Source organism: Gossypium raimondii, chromosome 5 (genome assembly GCF_025698545.1).
Source record: "Gossypium raimondii isolate GPD5lz chromosome 5, ASM2569854v1, whole genome shotgun sequence".
NCBI classification, from domain to species: domain Eukaryota; kingdom Viridiplantae; phylum Streptophyta; class Magnoliopsida; order Malvales; family Malvaceae; genus Gossypium; species Gossypium raimondii.
In genome coordinates this window covers 2321404-2333869 of record NC_068569.1, presented here as the reverse complement: position 1 = coordinate 2333869, position 12466 = coordinate 2321404, and positions in this window count along the sequence as shown.

Sequence of the window (12466 nt, the reverse complement as noted above, 5' to 3'; positions counted from 1 at the left end):
GAACTTACATCATTGGCAACTTGAATAAGAGTAAGCTCCAAGTCAGACATGAAGACACAGCACTCAGTCAATATCGGATGCAAATTTGTCAAATCTGTCTCAAAATTTTACATTCCCTAAAAACAGTAGAAGAGGAAAAAACAATATAAGCCTCTAAATAAACAATGCAGCACGTTTACATAACATCATAAAAATTGAATCAAAGTCGGTGCACTAATTCAGTCTGACAATACAAAAGTACACCAGAATTTGAGAAATAATATCACACTGTTCTAAAGGCAAGAGGCAAATGAGAATAGAATGGTCGGTGAAATGTTAAACCTTGAACTTGGCAGGTTTTGAGAAATTATTGCTATCAGAGTTAAGCCTGTGTAAGAGGAACAACAAGGGTTTCTGTCAAGATTTGAGCAATCTCATCAATATAGAAGGTCATGCTAACCAGTAACCTGTAACCATATACCTTTCCTGCCAACAAGAATGTAAACATAAGAAGCACTTATCACCTGGCATCATGAACACGACAACATCGATAGAATATTTATCCGGAAGTAAGACAGTAGCTTTATATCCCCCAACCAATCAGCATAATCAGCAGGTAACCTAGGTGCAAATAGAATCAATTTCCCAGCTGCAATGTCCTTAATTCAGTAAAAATGGAAGTTTATCAACTTCAAAAGTTTCTAGATTCAATAAGCTCTAGCATCTAAAAAAAACGTGATTTTAGCAAAGAAAAAGCGTATAACATGAAAATTAACGTAAGAACTTACAGTAGCACTCTCTCATAGCAAACACATAAGAGAAGTAACTTTCTTGCCTAAAATTGAATAGATTATAATTAAATTTTAATTATTGCATTGTACTGAATTATAACTTAAGTTTATAAAGAGCAAGGCACGGCCGAAGTACCTGAAAAGCTCAATGTGATCGGTGCAATAGCGCGTTTGATCTCATCCTCCCCGATCGATCGATTAATCCAAGAAATTTAACATCGAAGAAAGCGTGTATGGATGAGAACTAATTAGAAATGAGTGATTCGGCAGTCCTTGAAGGAAGGCGAAGCCATGGAGGGGCCGAGAAAAGTCGGAGAGGTGCCGGCGAAGAGAGTTGAGGAGACTTCGACGGTTGGAAACGTGGAGAACCATGGGGGCCTCCGGAGAGGATAGACAACGGCGATGTTGAAGCCATGGCAATGGCTTCTTCTCTCATCGGTTTCGCGGTAAATACAACTGAACTAACCTAAGTACCGGCGTTCGCTAAAGTATTTTATTTTTTTCCCTCGAATTTTCCATTGTGAATACGACACCGTTTTCCAAATATGGGCACTGGATCGTGGATTGGGCTATAAATGGGTTCCTCTGCTTTTTCTTGGATAGCTAATAGTAGCTTAGCTTGCAATACAAGTGGCAACTGGCAGACAAAATCACTAGTTTAATAGAAAATTAACACTTTTTGACTTGAACATATGGAAAATTCATAATATGCGACTTAAGTATCCAACTGATAAGAAAATATAAATTCAAAAGTTATATAAATATTAATATAAAAAATTCATAATTAAATTTAAATAGAAAAAATTATTTATTACACTACAAAAAAATGTCATTTATTGACTGCCAAAATTCGTCGATAATATAATCAAAAAATCAATTAGTATAACACCTTAAGTTTGATATCGAAGGAAAAATGCTTACCTCGACAAAATTTTGATTGTCGAGAAAAGTATTGCCTGTATAGAATTCTACTGAAGGAAACAATCCATTGATAAATTCCTTTCACCTTATACTACAAAAAACTCCATTGGTAAAGGCAATGTCAAACAATTGCTACCCAACAATTAATTCATTGCTTTACTGATGGTTTAGACATGCATCTCATGGTCCCTCGAGACAAGTAAACATCGAATCTAAATAAGTTTTGCCTGGTTCCAAATCTCAAGACATTTACCTACATACCAAATAGTCCAAAATGTACTATTTCTAGTATAAAAACAATACGTAACTATCACCTAAAACATACTATTACATACTAAACTATTGCACAATCATTTTACTTATGAAACTAAATTCTAACAACTTAAGATCATGGCAATATAAACATCAATTTATCCTAACTATGTCAAGATAGTAAAGTAAACCAAGCATGCTTTTAAAAATCCATCATTATAGTATGAGGTTTGCCAATGGACTTATAAAATCCGTCAGTATAGAAATAAGGTATATTGACAGAAACATTATTTGACGGTATAAATCATTACCAATAATGACAGATTAAATTCCTCGATATAAGACTTTTTTAGCGACGGTTTCCTTCCGTCAGTATATGTATTTGACAAACTTTTTGTAGTGTTAAATAGCAATTTATATCAAAATAGTCCTAAATTACAAGAATCATATCTAAAGTCTAACCCATTTCGAATCTGATTTCTATAGAAACCCATTTCAAACATGAAGAATTATATATGTCCATTGCTGCCTGAAGCCCAAACCCATTTTGGGAAATTGCAAATATTTGACCATCTATAGACTACTTACAAAGTGGCTTGTTATAATTGACAATATATACTACTTATAAATTTACTGCAAGGTTGTGTTAGAGTATTTGTATTTTATCTTCCAATTTGTGTAAATTTTCTTTTTTTATCATGCTTAGGTGTGTGTCCTATATAAAAGGAGTCCCTTTTTTATGGTGTAAGTTTGTTCCTGTTGTTTATGTTTTATTAACCTTTTGATTAGTTGTACCTTTTTGAGTTCTAATAAAATTTTATTTTAATTGAAATATTAGTATTTAATATAACTTGGTTATATAAACATGGTGCATACTATATTATAGGAAATTCATTGAGCTCAATGGCTAAAAATAAAATAACCCTAAACCTACACCATGAATGTAATATTAATTAACATGGTTTGATTATATACAAGCTGACTAAGACTCTGGATTATGAATATATTGTACGAAATTCTGAGGTCGTTGTCTAAAAACAAAATAAACGTGGGGAACCAATCTCCGAACTTACTGAACTTACTGAATGTTATGTCTTAAAAATGATTATATGATTTATTTGTTTATTTAATAAGAATTTCATCTTGAATCAGTGCTGCCTCCGATCCAGGCATTGAACTTATACCAATCAGGTTTAAAGTCGGTGGTGGACACAATTTATTTAGGATTCTTATCTCTATACTGCATCCATGTTTTGCCAAGAAATTAGGATTGAAAAAAAAAAAAAGGTCCAACCAAAGCTGCTTCATTGAGCTGTCTTAACTAAAACTGTTTGACATGTGATATGATGGTGATAAGAGGTAGGTGTGTCTAATTAGTAATTACATGGTGGAGAATTAGGACACGAGTTCCATTTTTTTCCCTTGAGGCATATTAAGAGATTCCTGGAATTTGTCTACCTTAATTCAATGGATATATTATAGAGAGAGAGATATCTGGGAATCAAATTTTTATTCTGAATTTTGTCTAAATATGCTTCCTTCACTCTTCGATCTGGTTAATATTTTTTGTCCACTCTTTCCATTCTTTCAACTCCCATTTTCTTGGCTCAACCCAATGATCCAACTTTTTGTTTAAAATATATATATTTTTATTATTAAATAATAATTTGGTTAGCTACCCAATCTAGATTTATATGATGATTTTTTTAAAACTTATTTTCTTTTAAAAAAATATATAGATCATGTCTAATCATTTGTACATAACTCAACCTTTAAATAAATTTAATTATTGTATATGTAATCAACTTATTTGCAACATATTGACAATGGTGAAACCTAATGATATAAAAGCCCATGGAAAATTAACGTTCTCAATATATTGTTGTTGCATTACCGGACGGAACCGTCTCTTGTCTCGTCCTTTATCGAAATTGTCCGATTAGGGTTCCACACGTGAAGGAAACTGATAATAGTACTATTTGAATGCATTGCGCTCTTAGTAATTTATTTTCAAATGGAAATGGGATGTGCTTCAGTAAGTTTCATTGCTAAATTATGAAGTTGGTGAAGCATGTGTAAAGAGTTTCATCAAATTACGAGGTCGGGTCGTCAACATATCCTTTAAATCTCTAAACAGCATTCATTAAATGCCCTACGTGATCGCCTAGTTGGCAAAGGCCTCACATTTAAGCGGAAAAAAATATTAACTAATTACTAATTACTAATTTCATGGGTTGCACATTAAAGCTCACTGACGATTGTGCAAATGATGTTCCATAGAGCTTAATTGATGAAATAGGACTTATTTGACCCGCTTGAAGTAACTCGACTTGTGGAACTCATGAAGAAGCTTATCTACTTGAAGTTTTGGTGGCCCAATGAAATACTCTCGTAAATCTAGAGTTATTAGTGTAAACCCTAAAGGGATCAAATTGTATAAATTTAAATCCCTTATGACTTTCAATTGTAGATAGACTCTAATCTCGATCACGGATGTAACTCAATCTATTTGTTGGGTTTGGGGTAATTACTTCACTTCATTTCATTCATAGTTGTGAATATATTTGAGAGAATTTACGCAAACATTTGGTGTGTGCTATTTTTCCTTTGGTCTTTTGTTCTTCGTTGCCCATTCGTTCGAGTTTGCTTTCGCTATATTTCAGTGTCTTAGAGAATTTTTACGAGAATTCTCATTTTGTGAGAGTTAAGCGAACTTAGAAATTTTTTTTTTTAAAATCGCTTAAGGCTGCACGGTCTGTGAGATTAAAATTCTAGTCTCGCAACACTAATACAATCACAAGTAATCTACATTGTTCAAGTTCTTATTCACATAAGCTGTTGGATAAAGAAAATTAAAAAAAAAACAATCGGATATAATTACAAAAAAAATAAATTGAAATGTGCAATAATACAAATAATAATTATTGCTAAAGGTAAATAAAAAATGTAAATAATTATCAATGAAGTTTGAAACCTTAAATGGTGAAGTTTGTGTCAAGAAAAAATAAATTATTTATATAACTCTACTAATGTATTATTTTATTTTGTAAAATTGATTTATTTATATTATTTCTAACTAAATTGATGTGGAATTTGTGATATCTCCGGGATTGTTGGCTGTTCAAAGATCATAAAAGTGGTATCCAATAAATTTAAAATGCACTTGTAAAATATTAGACTCATGATGTACACTGAGGGCGGAGGTGAAGAGGGCGGACAAAGCACATGGAGAAGCTATATAGAAAATTCTTTCACGAAAAAGGCAACTCTTGGCTTGTGTGTTGGGAATTATGTGTTAAGAACTGGATTATATAAAAACAATTATATGGGGAAAGGAAATGGTCCACTGTCAATAGTTTACTATAAGCAAGTTGGAGATATAAAATTAAATATATATTCAGTACATATACGAGTTTGAGCAACAAACTTAGAGATCTTTTTGTCAAGTTGATATCTTCAATTTTATAACGTACGTTTGAAATGTTCTTTTGAAGGCAACAGTAATGATATATATATGTAGAAGAAATTTAACTAAAATAGATATAATTAGGCTTAATTTAATTAATTCAAGATAATGTCTTCTCATAATATATATTACATTACAAGGCTTGAATTATTCATATTTTAAATTTATTTATTAGTTAACAAAGTAATTATTGGTGCAGAAATAAATAAATTATTACCCCATTATCTATTTTCTTAAATAAAAATATATTGTATATGCCATTTACTCTCTTTAAAAAATTTAATTTACAAATAAACTAATAAATTCATATATGATGATTTCGAATGAGGGTTTTAATACAGTTATCATGATGATTTCAATACAATGGTTCCAAATGAATAAGGATTCCACTACAACATTAAACTCACCAATTGAGTGTTCCAATATAATTATCATCATAATTCTTACTTGGCAGGATACAAAAATAATAATGGGTAAGGTAATTAAAAATTAAAATAATCATCAATAAAGTTTTTATTACGGTGACAAAGTTTGATAAAATCATTATTAAATTATTAATTGAGTAAAATATTTAAATATAGTAATGTATATATAATGAATCTCCGGCGATGTTGGCTGTTCAAAGATCATAAAATCCAATACATTTAAAATGCAGCTGTAAAATATTAAGACTTTTGTTTTTGTTTTTGTATGTATATGATGTGAAGGGCGGATAAAGCACATGGAGAAGCCATATAGAAATTTCTTCCATGAAAAAGGCAACTCTTAGCTTGTGTGTTGGGAATTATGTGTTAAGTTATATGGGAAAGGAAATAGTCCACTGTCAATTGTTTATTATAAGCAAGTGGGAGAAACAAAATTAAATATGTTATTTTGAAGGCAACAGTAATAATATAATTATAAATTAAAATAAGATAATTTAGGCTTAATTTAATTAAGGGTAAACTATAAAAATAGTCATTTTTGTTTGCTTCAGATTACATTTTAGTCACTTATGTTTGAAATGTTACGTTTTAGTCACTTACATTGTCGTTTTGTTACGAAGTGGTCACTCTACCATTAAACTCCATTACCTCCCTAACGACAGTCCTACGTGGCAGTCCAAATGAGTTTTAAATGCTAACTTGGACGTCCAGTTACTGGGACGAAAATTGGTTTTTAATTAAATAAATTTAATTTGGATTGCCACATAAGACATTCAAGTCGGCATTTAAAACCCATTTGGACTGTCACGTAGGACCGTCGTTAGGGAGGTAACGGCGCTTAACTGTAGAGTGACCACTTCATAACAAAACGATAACGTAAGTGACTAAAACGTAACATATCAAACATAAATGACTAAAATGTAATCTGAGGTAAACAAAAGTGACTATTTTTGCAATTTACCCTTTAATGTTTTATAATGTCTCCTCATATTATAAAAATATGTTTTGGAAAAACGAAGTGATGCCGGTGGATCGTATTTAATTATATGTTATATTTTCAAAAATATTGAAGAAAGTCTATCGCGTAGGACTACTACTCTATGTGATTTGTTCAAAGCGTAGTACAATGTGTAGGGCTAATATCATAATTTTGCATGCATCAATCAACCGGAAATTTCTTACATGAAGACAATGATGAGCATGTTCCAAAGACCATTGCATGCCTGTATGGCGGGGTTCACAAAACGTGTTCGTACAAACACGCTAAGAATCTTTTTTATATATTAAAAAAACAACATATATACCGCATTATAAAATTTATGCATTTCAGATTTACTCCAATTGGAAGATACATTCTTTAAAAATTAATATTGAAACAAAAAAAAATTGATTTCAATAATTTTTATATTTGAAATTTTAATTGTGGTTTATACATATTTTTACTTAATTATATGTATTATTTTTTATATTAGATAAATATAATTATTTATATATGCAATATATGTTATTAAAATGGTGTTATGTTGATAATTGTGTTAGTAAACTGTGAATTGAACATTAGATCAAATTAATATTCTATGTATAAAATTACATAAAATCAAAGTTCATATATAATATTGCACATTAAATCAAAATTTATATATAATTTTATTTTTATTTTGAAAACTATAATTGAGACTTACTTATCAACTTGTATATATTTATATGATTTGCATTAATACATTAATTTGTTACAAGATTATTATCAAGTATATTGTAAGCGGTGTAACATCCTCAAAACCCCATTTGTTATAAATTATATGAGATAAAATTTTAGCGAAATAAGGTATAAGATCAAAGAAAATGAAAAGTTACAATATATCAAAAGAGAGTTAAATCAAGAAGCCTTGTTGGGTGAGAAAAATGGCTTATAAAATAGCCTATTTTCGTCCCCACGGGCAGAGACACGGGCTTGTGTCTCAGCCGTGTGTCACACACGGCTAGGTGACATGGTTGTGTGTCCCTTGTATCTTTTAAAAAGAATACAAGTTAGTGAGTTACATGGCCTTAAACACGGGCATGTCTCTTGACCGTGTGACCCCTGCAGTGTTGAAAAGATTAAATGCTTCCAAAGTTTTTTTCTGAGTTTCTGATTTACTCCCGATTTGTTCCTAATGTGTATTTTGGGTCTCGAGGGCTCGTATAATGGATAATATGTTTAATTTTGATTGGTTTCTGACATGTATATTATGTGATGTGAAATGTTTGAAATTTCTGTCTGTTTGTTCTGTAAACTTCGATAATGCTCCATAACCCTGTTTCGGCCATGGACTCTGGTTAGGGGTGTTACATTTAGTATATTGATTTAAAGTAAATGCTAAATCATAAATATGTGGAAAGTTTTTGGCTCAAGTGTAAATATTTAAAATTTAAGGGATCAAAGTGTAAAAACAAGAAAGTTGAAGGACCAAAAGTGAAAATAATCCAATTTACTAAGTTATGGAATTGGCATGCAGGGACCAAATTGAATAGGTGAAGGATTGTGAAGGACTAAATCACAATTTTACCAAATTAAGTGATGATTCAATGATGGAATTTTGAAAAATCATATAAAGGGCAAAATGATCAATTAGCAAGAGGGAGAATTCTAGAATGTACAGATGATGTTGATGATATTTTGGTGAATTTTTTTAATTAATTAGTTAAATATTGTTTTATTAATATTTTACTTAGATATTTATTATTATTTTATTTAGAAAATGGTAGTATAAAAGAAAGGAGGAATGAAGGATGAGAAATGCATGGAAATGAAAAATAAATGAAGAAATTATTGACAAATGAGGTAAGTTTCATACTAAACCTACTTGTATTTCAATTTATTGAGTTAAAGATGTTTTGAGTGAGATGTATGAAACATGTATTTAATCTAAATACAAGAAATGGAAAGTATTTAATGAAGAATGGATACTTAAAACACTAATTTGGTAAGAGAGAATATGATTTGTATGGTGAAAAGTACTAAGATTAAGAAATATTGAATATGTAATCTACACATAACATAAGCGACTAAATTGTATAGTAATTAAAAGTATGGTAATTATGTGTGATTGAATGAAAGATAGTGCAAAGAACCTTGGAAAAGAAAATATTTTCATTAAAACAGTTTGGACAGCAGCAGTGACTTAACTTTGAAAATTCACCAAAAATTATAGAAATTTAGTTAGACATTGAATTAAATATGTAATTAAAGCTTATTGAGTGCAGTTTCATATGGAAGAAAAGGTGAAAGAAACGAAATTTTATAGTTTGAGATATATTAATTTTCATGAAATAAGGTCAGAGTGAATTTGGGTTCCCCTGTTCTGACTTTGGAAAATCATAAAAAAATTATTATGGTTTTAAATTTATATGTTTAAATTCTTAACGAGTATATTTTCAAGAGAAACAAACGGAAACATCATCCAAACCTCGTACTAAGAGATAATTAATTTTTAGTAAAGAAAGGTCGAAGCTGTCAAACAGTAGAATAGGGGCAAATTTAAAGAATTTACTGTACTTATTGGCTGAGTCATAAATTCTGAAATTTTAATGGTAAAAATATATTTGAGTCTAGTTTCAAAAACATCAAGCAGATCTTAATTTTGAATTCTGTAGCTCAAGATATAAATAATTTAGTGACTATGACTCAAGTGGACAGCTTTGATATAAACACATAAGTAAATAGTGGAATTATAGATAATGTTGCATATAAGCATGTTATATATTAAAAGTTAAAGATTCTAACAAATATATACATAAAGGATGTGGAATGGAGAGGAGGAGGAGGAAAAAATAATATATATATATATATATATATATATATATATATATATATATAGTAGATGAATTTGAAATGTTTCAAATGGTTGTAAGTGATAGAATGATTAATACATATGAGTATGTTTAAACGAATTGATAAAATAATAAGTATTGTTAATTGATGTGATGATATTGAAATCTTTGTTAAATTTTTATGAAGAATTAAATTGATTGGCACACTTTAGAAACAAATATGAAATATACATAAAGTGGGTAAACTACTTTGAAAGTGCAAGTCCTCCAATGGTCTTATTTGTAAAACTTTAATATTTGTGTTAATTTTATAAACTTTGTTATCTTTGATTGAATATCATGATTTTCAGTAGTTGCTTCGGCAATGAATGTGACATCTCGATGCATTGACTCGGTGACCGAGTCGGGTATAGGGGTGTTACAAGCAGATTAGAATTGAGTTAAAAAATTTAAATATAACTTAAGAAAATATTTAACCCTGGTCGTAAATTTTTTTTCTATTTTCACACGCAATATTCGAAATAATAGTTCATATTAACATATAAAATTTATGCATAAATACCTGGTTAAAAATAATTTAAAAACAAACACACAGATGAATTTATACATTGATAATAATTAATATAAACAACCCAATATTATCAAATATCTAGATTGACGTGTGTCATGTTCTTATTCGATTTATATCTTCCAAGAAGATTTGTGCCTGCTCATAGAGATGCAAAGATATACATACACTCCTTTTTTTAATCAAATAATACTCGTAACCTTACCTCATCGAGATAACGAGCATAGAATGAGTAAATCTTTTAACTTTTTATTTGAGATTGAGAGAGTGGTTTTCGGACATTTTAACCGCGTGTCGGCGGTATCAACTCAACTCATTATCTTCCAAAGTTTATATTAGGTTTTGGTAAAGTAGCAACATCAGACATACATATATGAAAAATATACTCTAGTTTTCGTTTTGTTTCTAGTCCAAATTCAAAGCATGAGAGGTGACAAACATGGCCCTTCATTATATGATGTTGACACACACTTTAGTTGCTATGGTGCTGACCATTCGGGAATGTACTTCTCCTTCATCTTAAAAGCTTATTATTTGCTACTGAAATTAGTTTCTTACACATATATGCATGTGTGCAAGGACACGTCCAGTTGTGAGCTCCCTATAAACCCAATTCGACTGTCATTTTCCTTATCCCAACTTCAGGGGTGCTTTTTCATACCCGATTGGGAAAGATATCAAAACTCAGAAATTTAATTTAGCTGTTTCATGAAATTGAAAATTTTATGTATTTAGAAGTGATAAATCCGAAAATTATACGTGAATAATAGTTTAATATGTAATTGTATATATAAACTTTTGATTCGATTAAATTCTTGTAAATTATATATTACATACATGAATAATTATATTTATTCAATATAAAATAAATTGATGTATTTATTTATTTGAATATAAATGATTAAATAAAATTAAAGTTTCAAGTATAGAATCACAATTAGAGTTTCACGTATATAATTGCACCAAATTAAAGTTTATGTATACAATTACATATTAAATTAAAATTTATATATAATTTTAAGATTTATCCCTATTTAAAAGACTGCTTCATGGCTTGGATTTACCCATAAAATTAAAAAGAAAAATTTAAAAAATTACAAATTAATTTATGATAAAATTGTACTTTGACCCTTAAAATATGAAAAAGGTTATGTTTAACCATTTTCAAAATGATGAAATTATATAGTAATATATAATAAAATTATATTTTGATCTCTCAAAATTTTATAATTCAATTCCGACCTTCTTAAAAAATTTCTTGCTTCGGCCCTATTTACCTAAAAGTTGATTATAATTATGAAATTATATTTTTTAGAATATATACATTCGTCATCTTTGATTGAATATTTTATCTCTTGAATTTAATTTGGTAGGAGCTGGTTTTGGCAACTCCCCACAGATTTAAAACTGGGGTTTACTCCAGAAATTTTTATTTGATTACTGCTTTAACTCCAAGCCAGCCATTATTGTTCTTAGCTGCAGGGTAACCCTGACAGGTGAAAAGTTGAAGGTTTATTTTTAAACTTATAATCAAAAATTTAATCAAAGTAGATTTAAAATTGGAATTCCAATATATTTACTATCACTTTCCCATAATCCTAATATTCCATGATCTGATGAAAGACGATTGCTTGATACTTGTCCCTCTCCCAGAGACCAGAGTCGAGGAACAGTCGTCATCAACCACTACTACTTTTTTATGTTCATTATATTTGCATTGCTATTATATGACGATATAATTAAGCAATCTAATTAATTGAAGAATCTCATGCTGTTGAATTCCTAGCACATGATCTGCAACCCCACGTCGAAGAGAAAAGCATATTCTTCGTATTCTGTTTTTGTTATGAAGATGATGTTTCTTCTCTAGTTGAGAAAAAAAAAACATGATCTTGACAAAAATCTCATTTCTTACATATAGGAATATACCTGCATGTTTATACCTAAACACCCATGTGGTTAATGAATCTAATTAGCCATTTACACAGTAAATTAATGTATAGAATTTGACATTTTATTATGTGCATTGACTAATTATCAGTTAGTCCATTTGTTTTGCTTAAGATTGCCTTTAATTAAAACCTAGATTAGATTAATGATGTTCAATAACGATGAAAATCCTTCCTAAATAAGATAATATTTTTGCTTGGAACTAATGCATCATTTAAGGGGGGCCATGTTTTAGATCTTTCCAGAGCTTCTGTTTTGTCCCAAATCAGAATCTTAATCTTCAGTAAAATGGGATCTTTGTCAG